A 12,038-nucleotide genomic window follows, 5' to 3' on the forward strand; every position below is an offset into this window, starting at 1 on the left:
TATTATTTTTTTAAATATTTATTTTTAAAAAATATTACCTATTTATTTTTACAGGATTTAGAGATAATTTAAACAGAGTCTAGTTTATTTACTACCACTACCAGTATTTATTACCAATATTTACAATACAAGCTGATTTCATTTAATATTAATGAAAAAATATTCACTTGAAATGGTTGTATGTAGAATGAAAAGACAGACTAATTTATGCTTTGAAAATGTGTGAGAAGTATTTAACATCTATTTATATTTAAAGAAAAATAAAAGCAGATTAAAAAACAGACTAGCTTGTATGTATTTAAATAAAAGTATGGAATTCTGATATCCCTAATCTTCACACCTAGAATTACTTATGTTCTACATTGCCTTCATTCAACAGCCATTCTGGAATAATATTATTTTTTGGGTAACTACATCAAAGTTTCTAAAAACAGCTATAGTAAGAGTCAATTATTAAAAAGAATGATAAAAACCAGCCTAACAGGAGCAAACTCTAATTCAGTGGTTCTCCACCTGCAACCCACGGGCCACTTGTGGCCCAATCAGCACACACCTGCAGCCCATGTGACATCCTCAGGGCCATACAGATAGCATACATATTCTGTAGATGTGGCCAGCATAACCATAGAGAGCTACTTATGTGGTCCACAATGGTAATTAGGTTGCGAACCACTACTGTAATCCCACATTGTTAGACTAAAGCTGAAAACCATTAACAAAAACACCTATGGCAACTTGCCTCAAATGATCCACATGCAGATATTAGAAAAATATATCCCCCTGCCAGCAAACAATCTACAGCAGCACATATAAAGGAAACAGGAGTCTTGACCCTTGCCCTAATGGAGGACACACACAGTCCAGGGTAACAGATCTGATGTATAAAGTTCTTTTCTGGAGTCTACATAAAACATTCTAATGAGCACTTCCAACGCTATACTTAAAACGTCTCTGGGCCGGGGGGAGAAGGAACAGATGGAAATTTCTTTGCTCTTCAAGGTAAGGGACTGCCTCTTCCCATGTTCTTATAGTATCTAACAAAGCATTTTACAATTTTATTTTTTATTTATTTTATAAGTAATATAAAAGATTTTCACTGTGTAAAATGCTCAGATACCACAGTAACAGCCTTAATCTACAACCTACAGGCTGATTATTAGATTTCTAGAAGGCGTTCAAAAGAGTTTCTTGAACTTCAGCAAAGCCCCTTTCAACAGACCGAATATTTTACAGGAGAAAGTATATGGATTTTTTCCTTGCACAGTGTTCATCTGTAATGAGTTGATCAATAGACTTTTTATTTTTATTGACTTGAGACGGTAGATGGGAAAAAAAATCAGGAAACATGATTTACCATATCATGCTTAATTCTGATTGTTCCTAGATAATGCAGTACAGACAGCCCAATCCTGCTCCCATTAAAGTCAGTGCCAAGATTCCCATTGGCTTCAAGCAAGTCCACATTTGATTGCTAGAGGGATCTATGTTACTGAAAAAATATTTAACGAAGACTCTATATGCTGTACCATATATAAAAAAGGGATCAATTTCATGTACAAATATTTTATTTGCCATTTGTATTGTCCAGTGTAAAGTAGGTAATTTGAAGACCGAATGTGAGATGCTTTCCTTCCAGGTTCAGCTTTACGTGCAATTTCAAGGTGACCAGCAATAAGCCTGCAACAGATGTCCCATGTTTTCTTTCATGCCTGAAGCCAGAAGGGGCTTTCTGTACATGAAGTGCAATTTGGTGGCTGCACTGGAAGAAAAGATTCTTGGATTGGAAGGTCAAGTGGAAGCACTATGGAGAATCAGAGAAGCTGAGGAGTTCCTAGACAGCCAGGTTTGAGAAACACCTGTATCTCAGGTTCAAGGACGGCAACCAAAAAGTCAGAGTGAGCAAGAGAGATAGTAAGTCAGAGAAGAGGCTTGGCAATGTATAACCACCGGAGGCAAAAGGAAAGGGCAGCATTCTACATGACTGGAAACAGACAAGGCCACCAGAGAGAAGAGAGCCAGGAGGAATTCCACAGAGCCAGACATTTCCAACCAATGCCAGGTCCTCAGTATGGAAACTGGAAGCTCTCTCTCAAAATCCAACTGGCCTGAGAGACTAGAGAGATGTTTGGGTCATTCCTGTGGATGGCTGCTCAGCCCAAATTTTAAGAAAATCAAGCAGGCACAAAAAGAGATCTCCAACTGCTCTGGGAAATGGATGATCCTTGGTGGGCATTTAGTACTCAGAACAATCAAAAACAAATTCTTTAAAGACAGGCAGGCAACGGGACAGTATTCTGTCTTCCTGGAGCCAAGACATGAGATGTCAGTCTTGACTGGACAGGCTTCTGAAGTCAATGGACAAGGATCCGGTGGGGAGAGTTCATAGTGGTAATAATGATGCTATGTCATAGGATATCTCACAGATGAGAGAGAACTTCAGGGAACTCAGAAGCATGCTAAAGGAGAATATCCAAGCAATCATCTCAAAGATCCTTCCTGTTCTACAAGCAAAGGAACACAGAAGTTTCTGAAAGTGAACTGCAGGCTAGGTAGGTGGCAGAACGTAGAAGGTTTGGGTTTTGTACAACATTGGTCCATCTCCTATGAGGAGAAGGAGCTGTACTGTTTGGATGGCATCCATCTCACTGAAGGAGAACCAACCTCCTCAGGGGAAGACTGGCTAGTATATTCAGGAGTGATAATAATAAAAGGGAGGAGTAAAAAGAGAGAAAACATGAGCACTCATTTAGCAAAAAATCAAGATGTCAAGAGAACAAAATTAATCAAAGGACAAGAAAAGAAGAAATTCTTTAATTGCCTCTACATCAATGCCAGGGAACCTATTTAACAATCAAGAGGAGTTGGCATTGCTTTATGAGCACATATTTGATCCAGTTGGTTTTACTGAAACCTGGTGGGATGATTCATATGGTTGGACTATTAAAATCAATGGTTATAACCTAGTTATGAGGGATCAACAGAGCAAAATGTCAAAAATGGCATTACCTCTTTCTGAGTTGCTGACAACTCAGGAGAAAATGATCTTGAATGCTTACATATCAGTGCCCTAACAGAAAGCACAAGATGGGGTATTAGTGTCTGTTACAGACCACCAAATCACACTAGGTGCTTAAGGGGCTCTAATACTATCTATAATGTTTAGGAAAACAAGCTATGTGATCATAAGGGACTTTGATTTGAGTAACAGTGCTGGAAGTCTCATACTCCACTCCTAAAACATCCTCAGAATTTCTTACTACAGACAACAATTTCCTAACAGAAAAAGCTTTGCATCCCACACAGGGAAATTCTAATTTAGATCTCATCTTGAGAAATAAAGAGGAACTGATCACAGAATGAAAAATCAATGGTAGATTAAGTACAAGTAATCATGACTTGATCACATTTACAATGTGCAAACAGAATAAAGTCCAAAGCAGTAATGTATGTACTTGTTACTTTAAAATGACCAATTTCACAAAACTGAAAACAATTATGAGCCAAATCAGCTGGATGGAAGAATTTAATCAGAAAAATGTGAATGACTGGGAATTGTTTCAGAATACTTCATTAGATGCCCTGAAAGCCACTATCTTACAATTGAGAAAGAAAGCTGTGCTAGTTAAAAAATTGACCTGGTTTAGAGAAGTGAAGGCAGCTATAAATAGTAATATATAACAAAGGGAAGAAAGGGGAAGTCAATAGTAATTAATATAAAACTGAAGCTAGGAATTTTATAAAATTGGTAAGAGAAGCAAAGGGACACAAAGAAAAATCTATCACCAGCAGAGTTAAGGACAATAAGGAATTTTTTAAACCTACATTATGAACAAAGAATCCTAACAATAGTACCGGTCCATGACAAGATGCAAATGGTAGAATTATCAATAATAATAATAATGAAGAAAAAGAAGTGTTCAATAAATATTTCTGTTCTGTATTCCCCCTATTCTGGGAGAAAATATGATGTAGTCGTGTCATATGAAAATATTCTTTCCATTCCACTAGTATCTCAGAAGGATGTTAAAGAGCAGCTACTAAAATTAGACATTTATAACTCAGCAGGTCCAGATAACTTATATCCAAGAGTTTTAAAACAGCTGGCTGAGAAGCACAGATTGTTAATGTTAATGAAGAACATTGTTAATATAAATTTTCAATAAGTCTTGGAACAGTGGAGAAATTCCAGAAGACTGGAGGAAAGCTAACGTTGTACCAATAAATAGGATGAGTTCAGTAATTATAGGCCAGTCAGTTTGACATCAATCCTGGGCAAAATATTGGAGCGGCTGATATGGGACTTAATTAATCAAAAATTAAAGGAAGGTAATATAATTAATGCCAATCAATATGGGTCTATGGAAAATAGAGCCTTTCAAACTAACTTGATTTTTTATGAGGTTACAAGTTTGGTCAATAAAGGTAACAGCATTGACATAATATACTTAGCCTTCTTGTAAGACATTTGACTTGGTACTGAATGACATTTTGATTAAAAAACTACAATGATTTAAAATTAACACAGCGCACATTAAATGAATTAAAAGTTAATTAACTGATAAGTCTCAGAATGTCATTGTAAATGGGAAATCATCTTTGAGAGGGTGTTTCTCTTGGGGTCCTCAGGGATTAGTTCTTGGCTCTACGCTATTTTAACATTTTTATCAATGAACTGGAAGAAAACATAAAAATCCGTTATAAAGTTTGCAGATGACACAAAAATTCGGATTGGTAAATAATGAAGAAAACAGGTCACTGATATAGAGAGATCTGATTTCTTAGTAAGATGGGCACAAACAAACAATATGTGTTTTAATAAATGGTGACCAAGATTTTGCTGTCATAGTAGATAATTAGCTGGACATGAACTCCCAGTACAACACTGGGGCCACCAAGGATAATACAATCCTTCGACGTATAACAAGGGAATCTCAGATCTCTGCATTTGGCACTGGTGTAACTGCAGCTGAACACTGTCCAGTACTGGTGTCTCCAATTCAAAAAGGATGTTGATAAATAGAATAAGGTTCAGAAACCATGAGAATAATTAAAGGATTTGAAAATATGCTTTACAGCAGAAGTTTTCAAACTTTTTAGGCTGTGTACCCCTTTCCAAATAATGTAGTCCTACTGCATACCCCAATCTGAGAGAGTCATAATAGACCTATGATTAGATTGCCAAGTCTTACTAAATAGAGTTGTTCACCATTGCGGGATTTTTCTCATGTACCCCCTGACAAGGGCTCACGTAGCCCTACAGGTACATGTACCCCAGTTTGAAAACCACTGCCTTATAGTGACAGAGTCAAGGAGCTCAATATATTAGGTTTAACAAAGAGAAGGTTAATACTTACAGAGGGGAAAATATTTGATAATGGATTCTTCAATCTATCAGAGAAAAGTAGAACATGATCCAATGACTGGAAGTTGAAGCTAGCCAAATTCAGGCTGGGAATAAAGTGTAATTTTTTAAAAGTGAGGACATTTAACCACTGGAACAATGTACCAAAAGTTATGGTCGATTCTCCATCACTGGCAACTTTTAATTCAAGATTGAAGTTTTTCTAAAAGATATGAGTAAGGATGCAAGTTTGTTATGAAGGTCACAGATTCCATGACTTTCTGGGACCTCCGTGACTTCTGCAGGGGCCAGTGTGGCTTGGGCAGCCTCTGGGCCAGCCCCACTGACCGCTGCTGGGGCAGTCTCAGGCCACCATCCTCCCCTCTTAGCTCCCCCTCCTCCCCAGCAGCAGCAAAACTTTGTGTGGGTGAATGGATTCAGGGCTGGGGGTTGGGGTACAGGAGGGGTGAGGGCTCTGGGCAGCCCTTACCTTGGGGGGGGGTTCCCCGGAAGCGGCAACATGTCCCTACCTCCGTGAACTGCCTCTGCCCGCAGGTACTGCCCCTGCAGGTCCCACTGGCTGTGGTTCCTGGCCAAAAGGAGCTGCGGAGCTAGTGCTTGGTGCAGGGCGCGGAGCTGAGGGACAAGTCGCTGCTTCCAGGGAGCCACAAGGAGCCAGGTAGGGAGCCTCCCAGTCCCCTCTCCCAAAGCCTTCCCCCCCCAAGTTCCCGTAGCTCAAACTCCAGCATCCCCCCAGGCCACCCCAAGATTTAGTCAGGTGTATATAGTACAAGTCATGGACAGGTCATGGGCCATGAATTTTTGTTTTCTGCTAGTAAGCTGTCCATGACTCTTATTAAAAATACCCTTGACTAAAACGTAGCCTTCGATATGAGGAAGCATTTGAGGGAAGTTCCACTGACTATGGCATACAGGAAGTCAGACTAGATGATCACAGTTGTTCCTTCTGGCCTTGGAATCTTACGCCATAGGAGGAAGAACATTTACTTCTCTCCGTATCCTTCTGAAAAGACTGCAACCAAGTACAGAGGGTTAAGTATGATCCTGTTTGGGAATCTTCTTTAATAATCCAACTCTCAGAACAGGGATTTAAATTGAACTAGAGTCTGGACTTTGACATCTGCTCACCAGCTGAACACAGCTTTTAACTCAAAAAAACCCTTTTGAACAGTTAATTTCATGCCCAAAAGAAAGTACATGTCCTTGTTCCTCTAAGCAATGACCTCTTGCTCTGTATATCCATCTCCTAAATGGAAAATATTATATTAATGTAAGTAGAACCTAGAAATAATGTATGCAAGTTCATACTTAACCAATTTAAGGGCTGGCCATTGCACAGCACAAAAGGGCCCTTAGAAATTTATTAACTAGTTACTTGTAAAAATTAAATTAGTCATGCATCTTATCAGGATGTGGTCTTGAATCCTGTGGTGAGGGGGGAAAATAAGAACTTATTTCTAACTTTGTTTGTTTGTTTAAGATAGCAGCAGCGTTAGTTCCAACTCTCCAGTAGGGTATTTCCAAAACTACTCAAAGCTTGATTACATAACCAGAGAGCAAGTGTGAAAAAAAACTGGGACGGGGTAGGGAGTAAATAAGAAAAAGACCCACAAATCAGGATTGTCCCTATAAAATTGGGACATCTGGGCACCCTAGTCACAAAGAATGTGTAATAATGTTTTAACTACAATACTGCATTAGAAATACATGTTTTGTGCACTCATCCAGAGTTTTGAGTATGGATGTTTTAACAGAAGACATCCATGCAAGACATGTAATTTTGTATGTTATACATTTCCACAAAGGTACTCTTCTTATTTTAATATATACTAAGAACTTGTACTTGCTGAGACCGAACATTACTTAAACATGTATTTTAAACAGTTTTAGTTTACAACATTTTAAATTTAAACACTATTGGCTGTAAGGCTAGTAAGGTTTTTGCTGATAAGAGTGGATAAAGACTAAAAAAAACAAACACTATGTTTTATAGTGAAATGCAAGGTACAGTATAGATGCGCTTCATATCTTTAATTTCATTGTGGGGTTTGCAAATAATGGAGAAATTCAAGGAATATCTGATTGGCAAAAAAATTCCTAGATTCATTTTTCTAAAAGAGCAATTATTTTGTATTTTTAAACTTCCATGGGCCAAATGTTCTGCATATCTATTCACAGTAATGGCAATAACATACATGGACTAAGTAAGGTAGATTAAATAAGGTCTTATGGTTGGTATGATTAAGAAGCAATCTTTAGAAAGGTACTTTCTGCAAAGCAGATATGAAAAGTGCTTTTATGGTCCAGTTCAGACTTTAATCGAGGTGTATACTGTTCAGGTAACCTGTGGAAACGGTCTTAATTTTCACTACATTACATTCACTAACTTCAAGTTCAGACATCATTTACTGCTATAATTCTAGCAAACATATCCAGTATACTTAGGTTTCTTAGAAGACAATACTAGAAAAAACAGCAGTTACAGGTGCTTTAACAACATCCAGCCAACACAGCTCTGAAGAAAATAAGAGCTATCAACATAAGGCTCACTGATATCCTACTCAAAGTCTGAGGACAATTCTCAGAGTGGCAGCCGTGTTAGTCTATCAGCAAAAACAACGAGGAGTCCTTGTGGTACTTTAGAGACTAACATTTATTTGGGCATATGGTTTCGTGGGCTAAAACCCACTTCATCAGATGCATGGAGTGAGGACATACAGTAGGGAGGTATAAATACACAGAATATGAAAAGATGGGAGTTGCCCTACCAAGTGTGTGTGGGGGTTAGTGCTAACAAGTCCATTTAATTTAAGTTGGAAGTAGGCAATTCTCAACAGTTGACAAGGAGGAGTGGAAATCACTTTTGTAGTGTTAATGAGGCCAATGTAAACAAGGTGGCCCATTTGAAACAGTTGACAAGGTGTGAGTATTTAGGAAGGGAAAATTAGTTTTTATAAAAATAAACGAGGAGTACTTGCGGCACCTTAGAGACGAACAAACTGATTTGGTATCTGTAGTGACCCATCCACTCTCAGGCCTTATTTGATGGTGATGTTTGCAAATTAATTCCAGTTCTGCAGTTTCTCACTGGAGTCTGGTTTTGAAGTTTTTTTTGTTGAAGAACTGCCACTTTTTAGTCTGTTATTGAATGACCAGGGAGATTGAAGTGTTCTTCTACTAAACTGTTTTCCTAATAAATATATTAGTCTCTAAAGTGCCACAAGGACTCCTCGATTTTGAGGACAATTCTGACACTTAGGGCAGGTCTACACTACAGCTGAGATTGACGCTCTGAGATCAATCCACCAGGTCTACTGAAGACCCACCAAATAGACAGCAGATCGCTCTCCAGTCGACCCCTGTACTCTACCCCCAACAAGAAGAGTAAGGTAAATCAATGGAAGATTTTCTCCCATCGACCCCCCCCCCCCAGCGGTAACTCAACCTAAGGTACATGGACTCCAGCTACGTTATTCAGATAGCTGGAGTTGCATAGCTTAGGTCAATTTACCACGGTAGTATAGACATAGCCTTAGATTACAAAAGTAAGATAATTACAGCTTTACACTTCATAACACTCAAAGTACTAATCTTAAGTGATGGATGGTAGAGTAGCCTGTGCTAGGAAGATCACATTAAGCAAGAATTAAGTAGAAAGGTTGAATGATGAAGTGCCTTATAAGACAGCAACAGGTTAGACACATACTAACAGTAATTTAGTCAAATTAGTTTGTTATTTTATAGTGAACTTGTATTCTGAAACTTCAAGACACACTCAGGTGTTAAGGACAACATCATAGATTAAAAGGATCAATACACTTGCACTAAAAAGTGTGACACTGAATTTAAAAATAATTACTTTTTAAACTCAAAAAAGCAAGATTTCCCCCATTATATTAACCTTAAAGGATTAGAGCCTATACACATGGATTCAAACTGTGTTTATTTAATTTCACTGTAAACCAAATAAATTAGGTCAACATATATTCCACTTTGTTGTATGTACATCTATGCCATCAGGAAGCTGTTCAGGCCAGCTAGTGTAATGTGATAAAATGTACTCCTTCTTTAGCCTTGTGAAGGTTCACATCTTCATTTTCTCTGTCCATCAAATGGTTCCTGTACAGTATGGCCAATCTTTCATCCCCAAAGTAGACTAAAATAGACAGAAAATTAAAGTTAGATTTGTAATATATATTTTAAAGTAATAAAGAAATAACATGGGTCTTTCTAAACACAAGACAGGATGTACAACTCTGGCTCAAAACACATTACTACACTTGGGGGAAAACTGCACCACTGTGCAATGAAGAATTTTGCAGAAATTCATGTCGTGTACATAGCATTTCTCCCCCCACTCCTCAATAGAAATGGGCTGCAGTGCTATTGGCCACCACTCTGCAGAGACCAGCTCACACACAGAAGACACTGTGGCGGCAAGGGAATGGAGCTAGACAGCTCCCGGCAGCTGCAGGTCCCAGCATGAACTGAGGGAAGGAGATGGAGGCATGCAGGAAACTCCACACAAGTTGGGATGGAGCATCAGGCTGTTTCTGCTACTCTCTGGGCTCTGAGGCGTAGAGGGGGTGCGTGTCTGGGCTGTGGGGTCCAAGGCTGGGCTCTGGGAAGAAGGAGGGGGATGCACAAATGTCTGGGCTCTGGGGGGACGGGAGGGATTGTGGGTATCTGGCCACCGGCTGGGCTCAATAGTATCTTACTATACTATCCCTTTATATTAATCAGTTTCAGTGCAGTATTACTAAGTTACTGGCACTGCAACAAAGACATTTGTCAAGATTTTTCACTTTTTATTCAGTACTTAAAAAAAAAAAAAAAAAAAAAGGCAGCAGCATTGGCCTCCTTCCATGAATGTCTTTTTTAATAAACAGAAGAGTTACAATGAAGCATTTGTCTAACAATCATCACCAAATCACTTAACTTCTCTGCTCTACACAAATTTCCTCATCTATAAAGCAGGTATAGAATGTCCCTATCTCAAGGATGTTGTGAGGCTTACTCTTCTTAAACTGTGTGAAGATCCTCAGATAAAACCCAATATTTACATGTGACACATTAATATTTCCTCAAAACACAGTATCTAGAGAATATTAAGTTGAATTAAGAGTAATCAAAGGTAGGAATGAAACAATGTTAACTCTTTCCCCTTGTGTACATACATAGATACAATCTTTTACATCATCATCTACTGTTTCTCAAATACAATATTATGCCTCATATAACTTACAGGATATCCCTTAAATGAGGCAGGCACCTTTTCTCATTCCCTGCGTGCTTTATAAACATATTACATTATATTTTTATGCGCTCATGTAATTTAATCTATCATAATGCATACTCACAGGGGTCTAACCTTAACTTCCATTTCCAGAGTTTTGCATGCCTAACGTAACAAATTAATTCTATTTATGTAGCTTTTTAAATGGAATTTTCTACATTTTATTTTTTAGAAAGAATTGCTCCCCTCTCAAGTTAACATATTTGCTTGGACAACACTAGAACACCATTCCAAATGAACAGAAGTGAAAAGGATCCCTCTCTTAAAGGGCTTTGCAAATATTACCGCATAACACCAAGAGTATACCACAGAGATCTGAGTCAGTCACTACTAAACTTCATTCCTAAATTAGCGGTGAAGCACAACCTTCTTCAGCTGCATAACTACAAGCTTTGCAAAGTACTGTATGTACATAAGACGCTATTTGTCAAAAGGTCGTAACTCCATCAATCAAAAAAAGTTTTCTTTAGACTGTTCAAAGGCACTTCCTAGTAAGGCCCGCAAAGTATCAACCATCTCCCAGTCATATCAATTCTAGAGCTGCTTGGATTAAAAAAAAAAAAAAAAAGAAAGGTAGTGAAAGTGTTATGCCAGCTGATTGTTAGAGTGGCTCTCATTTATCTCATTCAAAAAAAAAAAGAAAATAATACACATCAATGCACTATTTGTAGTTCTAGTAACAAGACACTTTCACATAAATGATTCTCTCCTAGAGTTTTAATAATATACAATTACCCAGTCTTCTAGTCTTGGTATGTAATGGAGGACTTGGAAAGCTGCTCGTGTAGCTGGCCTATCTATTCAGAAGCACAGGCAAGTTTGCAGTACATGGCACTATCTCCACTCCAGAATGTGTCTGGGTGTGGGTGTTTTTTTTTTTTTTTAATTTACAATACAAAGCAGTGGAGCTGTTCAGAGGTGCAGGAGGAAGAGCTTGCATAAAAAGAATGAACGACAGAGGAGTTATGAAAACTCTAAATGAGCAGTAAACTCACAGGGTATGGCTACACTGACATTTGTGCAGCACTGGGACTTACAGCTGTGTTCGTACAGCTGTGTAGGGACAGCGCTGCAGTGTGGCCACACTGACAGCTACCAGCGCTGCAGTGTGGCCACATTTGCAGCATTAGCAGAACTGTTGAGAGTGGTGCATTGTGGGCAGCTATCCCACAGAGCACCTCGTCCCATTTTGGTGCTGTGGGTTGTGGAAAGGGAACGAAAGGGTGTGGGTCATTCCGCTTCCTGTCCCAATGCCCCGTGGTGCATCGCTACACACTCCAAGCAGTTTGGCACCATTGTGAGTCTGCAGCGCGATTTCTGTTACAAATGGAGCCCGAGCTGCTGAGGACCTTGCTGACGAATGTTGCCAGCACATCACGT

Source organism: Gopherus flavomarginatus, chromosome 2, assembly GCF_025201925.1.
Source record: "Gopherus flavomarginatus isolate rGopFla2 chromosome 2, rGopFla2.mat.asm, whole genome shotgun sequence".
NCBI classification, from domain to species: Eukaryota; Metazoa; Chordata; order Testudines; family Testudinidae; genus Gopherus; species Gopherus flavomarginatus.